Here is an 11,211-nt window from a genome sequence, read left to right as displayed (position 1 = left end):
TGGACCAGCTAGTGTCTAGATGGCTTTGGTCACTAAGGTGTGTACGTATATTTTCTTCAATATGATACACATATAGCATGCCTGCATTCTACAGTGTTTTCACTAAAGCTAATGGGTACACGTATATTAATCAGGCTGCTGTGCAAACAAGTGTGGGAAATGAGTCCTGGAAGTATAGCTCACTGAACCAGAAGTGCTTTTCACAATATTATACCTCCGATGACTCGCAAATGAATCACACTTCCATGGAAAAACACAACTGGCCAAAAAAAAAGAATAATAATGAAATCCCCTTCATGAAATATGCTCATGATTGGAAACCTGAGGATTAAGTATTATGTGAGGAATAAATGCCTGGCTTCCAACAGATATACGATCGCTCGCTGTGGGATTCTACTATCCACTTAACCGAAGCCTTACCAAGCCCCGTTTGGATGCATGGCGCTGCCGGTAATGGGCCGCGTTTCATGGGCGTACGGCGTCGGACCGCGACGACAGAGGAGAGAGGTTCATTTCAAAGCAACATTCATCAAATGAGGGTTGACTCGCCGCGGCCGTGATGGCTCCTTCCAAATACCTCATCAGGGTCCTGAGCTGGGGGACCGGGCCTCCATGTGTTTAAGGAATTAGCCTCCGATGCAAACCTGTGAGGTACCATTTCCCTGCAAACCACAGCTTTTTTTTAACAAACTAGTGTGTGTGTGTGGGTGTGCGTGTGTGTATCTGTGCATGAGAGTGCCAGTGTTTACATACGCCTGTGTGTGTGTACATCTGTGTGTGTGTGTGTGTGTGTGTGTGTTTGTCCGTGCATGACTGTGCCAGTGTGTATGTATGTCTGTGTGTGCGTGTGTGTGTCTGTGCGTGTGTGTATCGGTGTATGAGTGTGCCAGTGTTTACGTACGCCTTTTTGTGTGTGTGTGTGTGTGTGTGTGTGTGTGTGTGTGTGTACACCTGTGGGTGTATCTGTGTGTGTGTGTGTGTGTGTGTGTGTGTGTGTGTGTGTGTGGGGGGTGGGTGGGTGGGTGGGATGGGGGCAGAATGTGTTAATGAATTTTTTAAGTTCTGTGAAAAAAGAGCTTAACATCTCACCATTCAAAAGCCAAAAAGTGAAGTATTCTGGTACGTTGTTTTTATACCAGCGTCATTACTTCATTGAAACTTCATTGAGAGGGAGAGAGGGTGAGGGAGAGGGAGAGGGGGAGAGGAGAGAGGGAGAGGGGGAGAGAGAGCGAGAGAGAGAGAGAGCGAGAGAGAGAGAGAGAGAGAGAGCGCTGCCTCTGCTCCCACTCAAATGAAAAGTACCATTGTTGGAAATAAATGTTGAGAAAAGAAGGTAGGAGGTAAAAAGGAAGGGGAAAAAAAATACATATATAGGGGTGGGGAGCCAGATCTTGATTTTTACAAAATCCAGGCCCCCTTCAACTTAACGTTTGAGAGCATATACTCTTGATAGTTGATTTTATGAGGGGTTTGAAGTCTCTCATCGTACAATAGTACAAGGCCTGCCTGGGTCATCTGCAGTGAAGCGGCGGCCGTGACCTGGGGCAATTACAGACAGGCATCAGCGAAGCCTCCCTTTAAGTAGGGTCTTGTCTGAACTCTCCTGACGGTGCGTATTACTCAGCTGTCCGCCCGTGGAGCCGCGGGCTCCCTCACAGCCACAGCCTGTATAGTAAATCCCTAATACTTGGCTCTCATAGCATTGGAAGTATCTCTGAATGTAATCGAGGGTATAACACCCTGTTTTTTATCTGAGCCCAGAGGACCCCTCTTTTTTTGCAGAAGATTCCGGTCTTTTTATTTTTTTTCTAAGGAAATCGGACAGGCTTTTCATTGAGGTTTTGCTGCTCTTTTATATATATATATATATATACGCGCGTGGCTCGTTCCCTGTGTTGACCGTCCCAGGTTGGTTTGATGTTGAACAGTCATTACATTGCCAGTTCCGTGTATTCGCCAAACATATTATGTATGTTTTTAATGGGGGAGGGGTCCGTCTTTAAGTCTCCGATAAAAGGTTCAAAAGGGGGTGGAGGCTTTTTCCGAACGTCTGCACAGCGTCCGTGCAGGTGTGATGTCATCGCGGCGTGTTCAACGTCTCCGATCACCCGCTCAGCGAGACGCGCCTGACGGAAGGCGCGCGGCAATCGCAGCGACAGTAAACGTACGATCCCTGTGCTCCGTACTAATCCGAGCAGATTTATTGAGGAGGGTCATTCGTCCGTCTTCATCTGGGTACTCTCTCTCTCTCCACTTTTTTTCTTTTCTTTTTTTTTCTCATTCTCTGGATCACCCTCCTACAGGGAATCATAAATATTCAAAAGGGTTCAACAGCGCTTTATAGGCCCCATGTGCCAGAATCCATATACTTTCATGCGATAGAAAGGATGTTCATCCGCAGGTCTGTTATAGGGCAACAGGTCTGTATTATAAGGGCAAAACAATATGTAGCACGCCTTTTAACGCAGATGAGATAGACCCGCTGTAGAAATCACAGTCTCTGATTGGATGCATGTCAAATTCACGGTGATTTGATTAATTGCAGACGTGTTGTTGGAGGATATTACCTGTAAACCACATTTTGTTTGCCTTCTTTTTCTGAGCAGTTTAAACCAAGTGGATGTTACAATTGTGTAACTCCTCTATGAATCCAACAGGCAGATAGGCCCTTCTCAGATTTGAGACAATTGGTAGTGGTATTCAGTATTCATCAATTGTATTATAATCTATTTCCACCTCAAACCAATGTAAAACCAATGTAAATCAACTTTCACTAACTATTGTTGGTGGCAAATTAAAGAAGTTTAAACACAACATACAATGATGCAGCTCCAGTACAATTCTGGAGGTGCTGTATAATAATATGAAAGCCTTTTGCACAGAATTAACATTGGTATTCTTGTTAGTCTGCCTAAGATGTTTCAAGAGTAGGCCTACAATTTTATAACAATACTATTCAATAATAAATTGTTTTAAAGGCCTATTCAATTAATTACTCAAAACTTTCCAACAGATTATAATACAGTAAAAATATTACATGAAAAAATAGGTTCTTGCGATGGTGAGATATTCGTATTTCCTGAAAGACGCTACAATACAGCATGCAACACTTTAGCAATGGCGCACAATCGCTACAGCTCCTTAGCGCCCCACCGCTAGGCCTACAGCTCCTTAGTGCCTCACCGCTAGGCCTACTGCTCTTTAGCGCCCCATCGCTAGGCCTACAGCTCTTTAGCGCCCCACCTCTAGGCCTACAGCTCTTTAGCTACCCCACCGCTAGGGCTACAGCTCCTTAGCGCCCCACCGCTAGGCCTACAGCTCTTTAGCACCCCACCGCTAGGCCTACAGCTCTTTAGCTCCCAACCGCTAGGCCTACAGATCTTTAGCGACCCACCGCTAGGGCTACAGCTCCTTAGTGCCCCACCGCTAGGCCTACAGCTCTTTAGCGCCTCACCGCTAGGCCTACAGCTCTTTAGCGCCCCACCGCTAGGCCTACAGCTCCTTAGCGCCTCACCGCTAGGCCTTCAGCTCTTTAGCGCCTCACCGCTAGGCCTACAGCTCTTTAGCGCCCCACCGCTAGGCCTACAGCTCCTTAGCGCCTCACCGCTAGGGCTACAGCTCCTTAGCGCCCCACCGCTAGGCCTACAGCTCTTTAGCTCCCAACCGCTAGGCCTACAGATCTTTAGCGACCCACCGCTAGGGCTACAGCTCCTTAGTGCCCCACCGCTAGGCCTACAGCTCTTTAGCTCCCAACCGCTAGGCCTACAGATCTTTAGCGACCCACCGCTAGGCCTACAGCTCCTTAGCGCCCCACCGCTAGGCCTACAGCTCTTTAGCTCTTGAGCCCTGTAATTATCTAGCAAAAATCCCAACCCTCCCTTGAGGCTCCCTCCAAAGCCCCTCCCTAGACACTGGTCACTAGCTTGCTAGCTTTAGCAATAGGACTGACTAGCCTTGTGGTAGACAGGTATGCCATGTTCATTCAGGCTTACAGGCCTACGATAGCCGCAGAAACCAAATGTTTGCCAGTTTTAGATTTATTGATTTCTATCAAGAATTTCTACAGATATGACAAAAAATGCTATTTAATCCTAAAAGCTAATCATCATTCTCATCTTCTCATCCGACTTAATCACAGTATGTCTGTTCCCATTAGTTCCCTAATTCAATTCAACTGTGTTACCCAGAACCGATTATCGTGCCCATGTGGCTGTGTCCAAACCCGATCCCAAAGTATGCAGAGTGGCTTGTTTAGGTTTCTGTGTGCTTTCTGAACAATGGACAAGCGTGGCCCTAAGGGGGAGCTTCCAGGAGGAACACTTAATAAGCTGCTCAGAGTTGGTGGGGTTTGTTTGGGCTGTTTCAGGTGAGCCGTGTTGTTGTGAATGTTTGGACCACACTCTCCTTACACACGTGTGTTTACCCTCACTCACTGCTCTGTATTAAGCCCTTTGGATCACTATTGTTGTCAACATGGTTCGGCGAAGTTGAGCTTGTGTGGTGTAGGGTTATATGTTTTGTATTAACTGGGGTCATTGTACTGACTGACTTGACTCACACCAGATGAATCACAACACAAGCGTCGGCTGCCCCACAATTTGTTAATGGCTTACTGGTTTACAAACATCATAAACACCATTGTGTTGAAAGACTGCAATGCTCCATATGATTTGGGCCTACCTCAGGCAGGGTCCTTTGATGAGCCATTGTCAGCTGCCACTTCACTAATCATACATGGCTTGTTTGGTTTACAAACGTCACAAGTGTGTCTTCTTGCTAAGACGCCCTTCTGGCAAAGTCGAAGGTCTCTTAACATCCAAGCATGAGGGACCTATGGTTCTCATTCTGGGAAACGACACAGCACTATCGGCAGATGCTGGTGTATCTGCCTTCAGGAACACGTACCATGTGTTTCAAGGACCTCCATTTGGCCAAAGGCACCCTCAAACAGTGGGTGGAATCCTCCAATGCTTCAGATGTTTGTTTACATTTAAAACTTGGACAGGATTTTTGTCAGTTTTGTTGTATTCTTGCTCAAACAGGGCAACATGTGTTCATAAAATCGGATACAAAATATTTGTGTACAGCTGCTTCACCTGCTTCGCTGACGTAGCCAGGAGGGGAAATAACACCACCCATTCAATTGACATGAAGACATAGAGAGCAATCGATAGACTGATTTCATGGAACTATTCCTGAGGCATAATGCAAACCTTGCTTACCAAGAACATAATTAAAAGTCAATTATAGATTTCTGTTGTCCACCACTTTCAATTGATTATAGATGGTTCATTTAATTTTCTTGCTGAGGTATGGGTTGAAGGTATTTATGATCGTTGTGACATTTCAAGATTTTTTTTGTAGAATCTTCCAAGATCATTTATTTTAAATGTTATGATTTTGACAAGCCTATCTTCGAGACATAGGTATGACATACCCTTCATGGACTGGAGCACAGGTTGTACAGATCTATTTAACATTAGTCTAAATCTAACTAGGTAAAGTCTGTATACTTTCTTTGGATATATACTAACCTAAAGAGCATCTGACAGGTTGCCAACCAAGCTAATTAAAAGGCCTGTAGATTCAAGAGTTATGAATTGAGTGTCATTTGTCAGAAATGCCATAGCCATCAATCAGCTCTTGGTGAATGTTATACTCAAGAGTATCTGTTCTAGCTGCCTGCCTCTGTATGAGACTATTTAGTATTTAGCCTGTGCCTGGCTGACTGACCAATCAGGGTATCTCTTCCCCAACCGTTAGAGAGATGTTAGTCAATATGATCATAGTAGAGTTAAACTTGAAAACTGTGAAAATGACAATCAAATCAAGCATCGTCATGTTGGAAGAGGCTCAAAGAGCTTACATTTTATCCATTGCCTTCAGTCTATCGATTGCTATCTATTTCTTCATGCCGATTGAATGGGTGGTGTTATTTCCCCACTCAGCCCACTCACCTCCAACTACTTTTTTCATCGATATGACAAGATCACTTTACAAGTTCAAATGGTCAAAAGATAAGTATTTTGCATTTTGATTATAATTCAACCTGTCAATCATGTGCACACACAGCATTATCATTGCTCCACAACAGAAACGTAAATGCATAATTTCTCAATGGCAGCGAACCGTAGGGAGGGAGCAGAAAGGGAGGGGGGGCAATCATTTTTGGTTTATTCATTATTATTACGTTTATACATTGCCGGTTGATAACGGTCCTGGGGGCTTTGTCTAAACCAGATGGGGTTGATTAGGGTTTATTACCTTTTGGTTGCATGCACAGAATTAACTCATCCAGCCATAGCCGGTTTACAGTGTTTACATGAAAAATATTAATTGTCAAGGATTGGGTTACCGAGGTGTCGTAAGCGGTTTATGCAATCTGGCTTCTAGTGTGCTTGCGTACACACAGTCCACCCCCTACCCCTATAAGTACAGTTTCATGTGAATATTACCCTTCCTAGTTTTTAGTTTTATGTACTGTTGCACCCTTGGGCCAACCATTAAGGGACCACTTCATGAACACACTTTAGGATTGTTATTTTCACCATTAGCTATGTGTTAGTATTGTGTACATCAACAAAAATCCTGCGAGGCAATTGAACGCATATGTTATCATTTACAATTTTGCGAGAGCTATTGAGTTGATCGTAGATACCACAGCTTGTCACTGATTATCTGTTGACCAATTTGTCCATGGACTCTGTGTGACTTAATGTGTATTTATGTACCTGTGTCTCTGGCTGGTTTTAGCAGTGGATTACATCACACCCCTGCGGTTTACCAATTATCCCAGTGACAGGGCGAGCCAGCGGTAATGACCTGTGAGAGCTCGGCCCTGCTTTATGGCTCCACCAGCCCGCCGTAAACCAGTTTGACTTTGGGTGTCTGTCAGAGTGGGCCTGTATTTACCCACAACTCAAACAAGTGGGGCCTGCTTCCAATGTGAAGTACTCTAGCTTACAATGACAAGACCAAGGGCGACTGTTTACACACACACACACACACACACACACACACACACACAAGCCCGCCACAAACCCCTCCTGCTCCCACACTGAACCGTAACCAAGCTCAAACCCAAACAAAAAAGCTGAGGCACAACCACAATACCTCTATTATAATGGAACACACTGAGACCAGCTCGCGAGCACTAAGTAGTGATCATCCTCTCCTCGGGCCGAACCGCCATGAAGGTGACTCCCTGGCCCCGCCCACCCGTACCAGGCCTGCACCCTCTACTTCTTGAAGAGCAAGCGCACGTAAAAGCCCCCCCCCACACACACACACATACACACACACACACTAGCCCATCGCACTGATTCGCAGGTAAATCACGTCTGTCAGTGTAGCACCCCTGATTAAGGTTCAGGAGTTGAATTGATCATTTTAAGTACTGCACTAACCCTGCATCCCCCCGGCCCCTTCCCCTCTATCCCTCCCTATCTCTCTCTCTCTCTCTCCCCCCCAATCCACCTGGCCCCCCTCGCCCCCGGGTGCATGGCAGTCCTCAGCCGTCGCGGGGCGAGCCAAGTCCAGGTTGTGCAGTTCCTGTGGAGTCCCCGAGGACGGCGCACTGCAGGCCTGCACCAACATTCTCAGCTGGGTTCAATCTGCCCTGAGACAAACTGGCTATGAGAAAATGCAACCAAAAAAAAATAGAAGGGGGCGGCTTGTAACGCACTCACACACACACACACACACACACACGCGCAAAACCATGCACGCATACATGCGTACGATAAGCATACACGCGCACGTGTACACACACACACAGGAGTGACATGGAAAGTTCTGGAAGTTTAGTGCGCTTTGTACGCTTGGTTCAGCTGGAGTCCGCCCCCCCCCACCCCCGACCAGGTCCCCTGGCGACTCGAGTCTCTTCCAATTAATCGTGTTTAACCATTGTAATCACACTTTAGCACATTAATCCTATTTTCAATCCAAAACACATCTGAGACGACGAGCATCTGAGCGGCTAGAGTTCTTTCGGGTGTTTTTACAAAGTTTCTCCTCTGCTGTTATTATTATTGCCACCGCAAATCAGATGAAATCCAGAGACTCAGGAGCCCCCAGTTAAGCCTGCACTCTCCATGAACTTGGACTTCATAAACCATAGATCTCTCTCTCTCTCTCTCTCTCTCTCTCTCTCTCTCTCTCCCATCCCTCCCCCCCCACCTACCCAGCTCCCAGGTAGAATTTATGGCTTGATTCTGATGCCTCTATTCAGAGCGGCGTCCCTGTGGAACCTTAACTTATTATACATTTGATGAGGTAACGAGCCAAAGGTCCGGTATGAGGAAGTGTATGTTTCTTGATTGTCTTGTTTTTCTAGCTTGATGGTGTTATTACATTATTGCCATTATTATCCCGCGCATATAAGGGGCCCCCGCCTTCCGGAGTCAGGCTATCTTATCAGTTTGACATCCTAGGCCGCGGCGACGGGCCAGGGAAAGGGTTGCCGTGGCGATCCATCTGTTACCGGAGGAGCGGGGCCCGGGGGCGGGACCGAGCAGGCGCTTATTAAAGCATCTTGGAATCCATCTGAGCGGTATAACTCCGCTGCGGATCGAGCAGAGGGCAAAGCATTATCAGACCTAGCCGGGGTCTGCGCTGCCGTCCTTCAGTGGAATGACGTCCCTGGGGGACGCCGAAATTTCTCGATTCCTACGAAAAGAGTTGGCGTTGGTGGTAGTGGGAGGTGTTTGGCGCTCCCTGAGGCTCCGCCTGGAAAGTCCTCGGAAGATCGCGGATGTGAACCCGCCCCCCGCCCCAGGCGCTCCTTAAACCGCCCAGTCAGGGGTCCTTTAAAAAGGTGGTGGTGCATTGATAACTAAGCCCAGCAAAGAAAACAAAAGAGTCCAAAACTCCATTTTAATGCTCACTCAATGGAGACGTTAAAGTAATTGAGCTTTAGAGGCGATGTAATAATTTGGCCGAGAGCGACGCTAAAACTGAGCAAAACAAACAAAAGGCCTACTCATGCTTAAAGGAACGGCTCCGAGGGTATTCTGCACTGAGTGACATCACTGGTGCTCCCAGCGCACTGTGTGGGTAAAGTGATGTAATGAGAGTGGGAGCAGTTCGCTTGCCATTGACTTTTTCACCCTACAAAACCCCCCAGCCACCAGTAACCAACACAACACACACACACACACACACCCCTCCTCCTTCCGTTGCCTCACTGCTCTAACGACCATGGTGTTGTTGCCTGGTCGCAACTCTACCTTTATTAATCCTAAACGTATTCTGAATGTATGAATTTAGCTAATAACCGAGGTGAACATTTTGAAAATAGTCGCGTGGCATACCAAGGAATCTAGTTCACATAATTGAATGCAAACATTAATCCACAAGAAATGGGAAGTTGGGTGTAGGTCTCCACAGTTAATCCACAGTTTGGGAAAACTCTTATCAGGAGGCCGAGTCTTGTGTTTTTTGGATGAATAATGGTGGTACGATGGTGTTTGCCATGGTGTTTAAACCAATGTATATGTACGTCTTTACGTGTTTGTTTTCCTCCTCATTTGTGTACATTTCCGTTCAATTAAATATCTTGGCACACCAACCCTCATCCACCCAATGGCTCACCTATCTATTCATCCATCCATCCATCCATCCTTCAACTAAGCCCTTCATATAGTCATCCATTGCCCGTACTGGTGTATCACGTTTGCTTCCAAAATGACTGGTTCCAAAGTCCAATGTTGCTTTGGAACCAAACGTGTGTGTGTGTGTGTGTGTGTGTGTGTGTGTCTGTCTGTGTGTGTGTGTGTGTGTGTGTGTGTGTGTGTGTGTGTGTGTGTGTGTGTGTGTGTATGTGTGTTTGTGTGCGTGCAGTAGGATTTTTGAAGTAATACTTGGCCTGATGTTCTTGATAGGCAATACAAAAATGGTAAACAATCTGAATTATTATTGGTCGATGTTTTTCAAGCATTCACATTGGCTCTAGTAACAAAAAGTGACCTCCACAGTGTGTGCCCCTTTAAGTGAAAAGGGACATGGTGGTACTTCATAGAAACCATCTGTATGGCAATCTGGTTAAAATATCAGCGATTGTGGTTATGTATTGCGGCTTTTCCGGCCTGTATGCTTGAAATTATTTTGACGAATTTAGCAGGAAATCTGACCTGGTAGCAATCATAAAGGAATATGGAATCATCATCAAATTGCGAGTTGTTTTCCTGAATAGCTCATTTGCTTAGGTTGGTTTTAAATACCAATATACATTTAATGAATGGTGATGAATGCTTTTTATTTTGTTATCCCTTCAACCTGTTGGCATAATTGTATTGTTTTTAGATTATATACTCTCCCCAGTTCACCTCTGAAATATTTAACAGAATACTGTATATCCTTACCCTCACAGCGAGTGAATATATAACTATATAACGATGGAGAGACAGGATAATTCATCTTTCAAAGGAAGTATGTGTGTGTGTGTGTGTGTGTGTGTGTGTGTGTGTGTGTGTGTGTGTGTGTGTGTGTGTGTGCGTGTGCGTGTGTGTGTGTGTGTGCGTGTGCGTGTGCGTGTGCGTGTGCGTGGGTGGTGTGCAAGAAATTAACAGAAAACATCAGCCAGGCTTCCCTCGATTGTAGTGTGTCCAGGCCCGCCGCTCCCTATACGCAGAGTACACAGAGTGCTTAGGGCACCAAGTACCTGGGGGGGGGCACCAAAAATTATGGTTTGTAAAAAAAATAAAAAAATTAAAAAAATTATAACAGTATTGAATTAAAAAAATGTATAAATTAGTTATGAAGAGGCCTACTGTTTGTTTTTTCTTAATTGCATAACCTATCACTCAATTTCGGCAATTATGTGTTTGTACCTAATATATAAAAAGAGGCTCCCCTTCCCCCCCCCCCCCCCCCCCCCCCCGCTCCCGTAGGGCACCGAAATGGCCAGCAGCGGCCCTGAGTGTGTCTGTCATAGAAAAGAATAGAATAGAATAGAAAGCTTTATTGTCATTATACAAAGTACAACGAAATGCAATGAGTAGCTCCTTAAATGTGCATACATAGTTATCGAATATATAATATATCATAATATACAAAAGCAATATATAATAAAAATAAATAAAAAATTAAATACACAGTACAACTTAAATACACAGTAAAGACCACAACAAACATCAGTGCAGATCTGAGTTCAGTATGGCGACAGCTTTGGGAAAGAAGCTGTTCCTGAGCCTATTTGTTCTGGCATATATG

Source organism: Pollachius pollachius, assembly GCF_949987615.1.
Source record: "Pollachius pollachius genome assembly, chromosome: 15".
Classification (NCBI taxonomy): Eukaryota; Metazoa; Chordata; class Actinopteri; order Gadiformes; family Gadidae; genus Pollachius; species Pollachius pollachius.
This window is presented reverse-complemented; position numbering follows the sequence as displayed.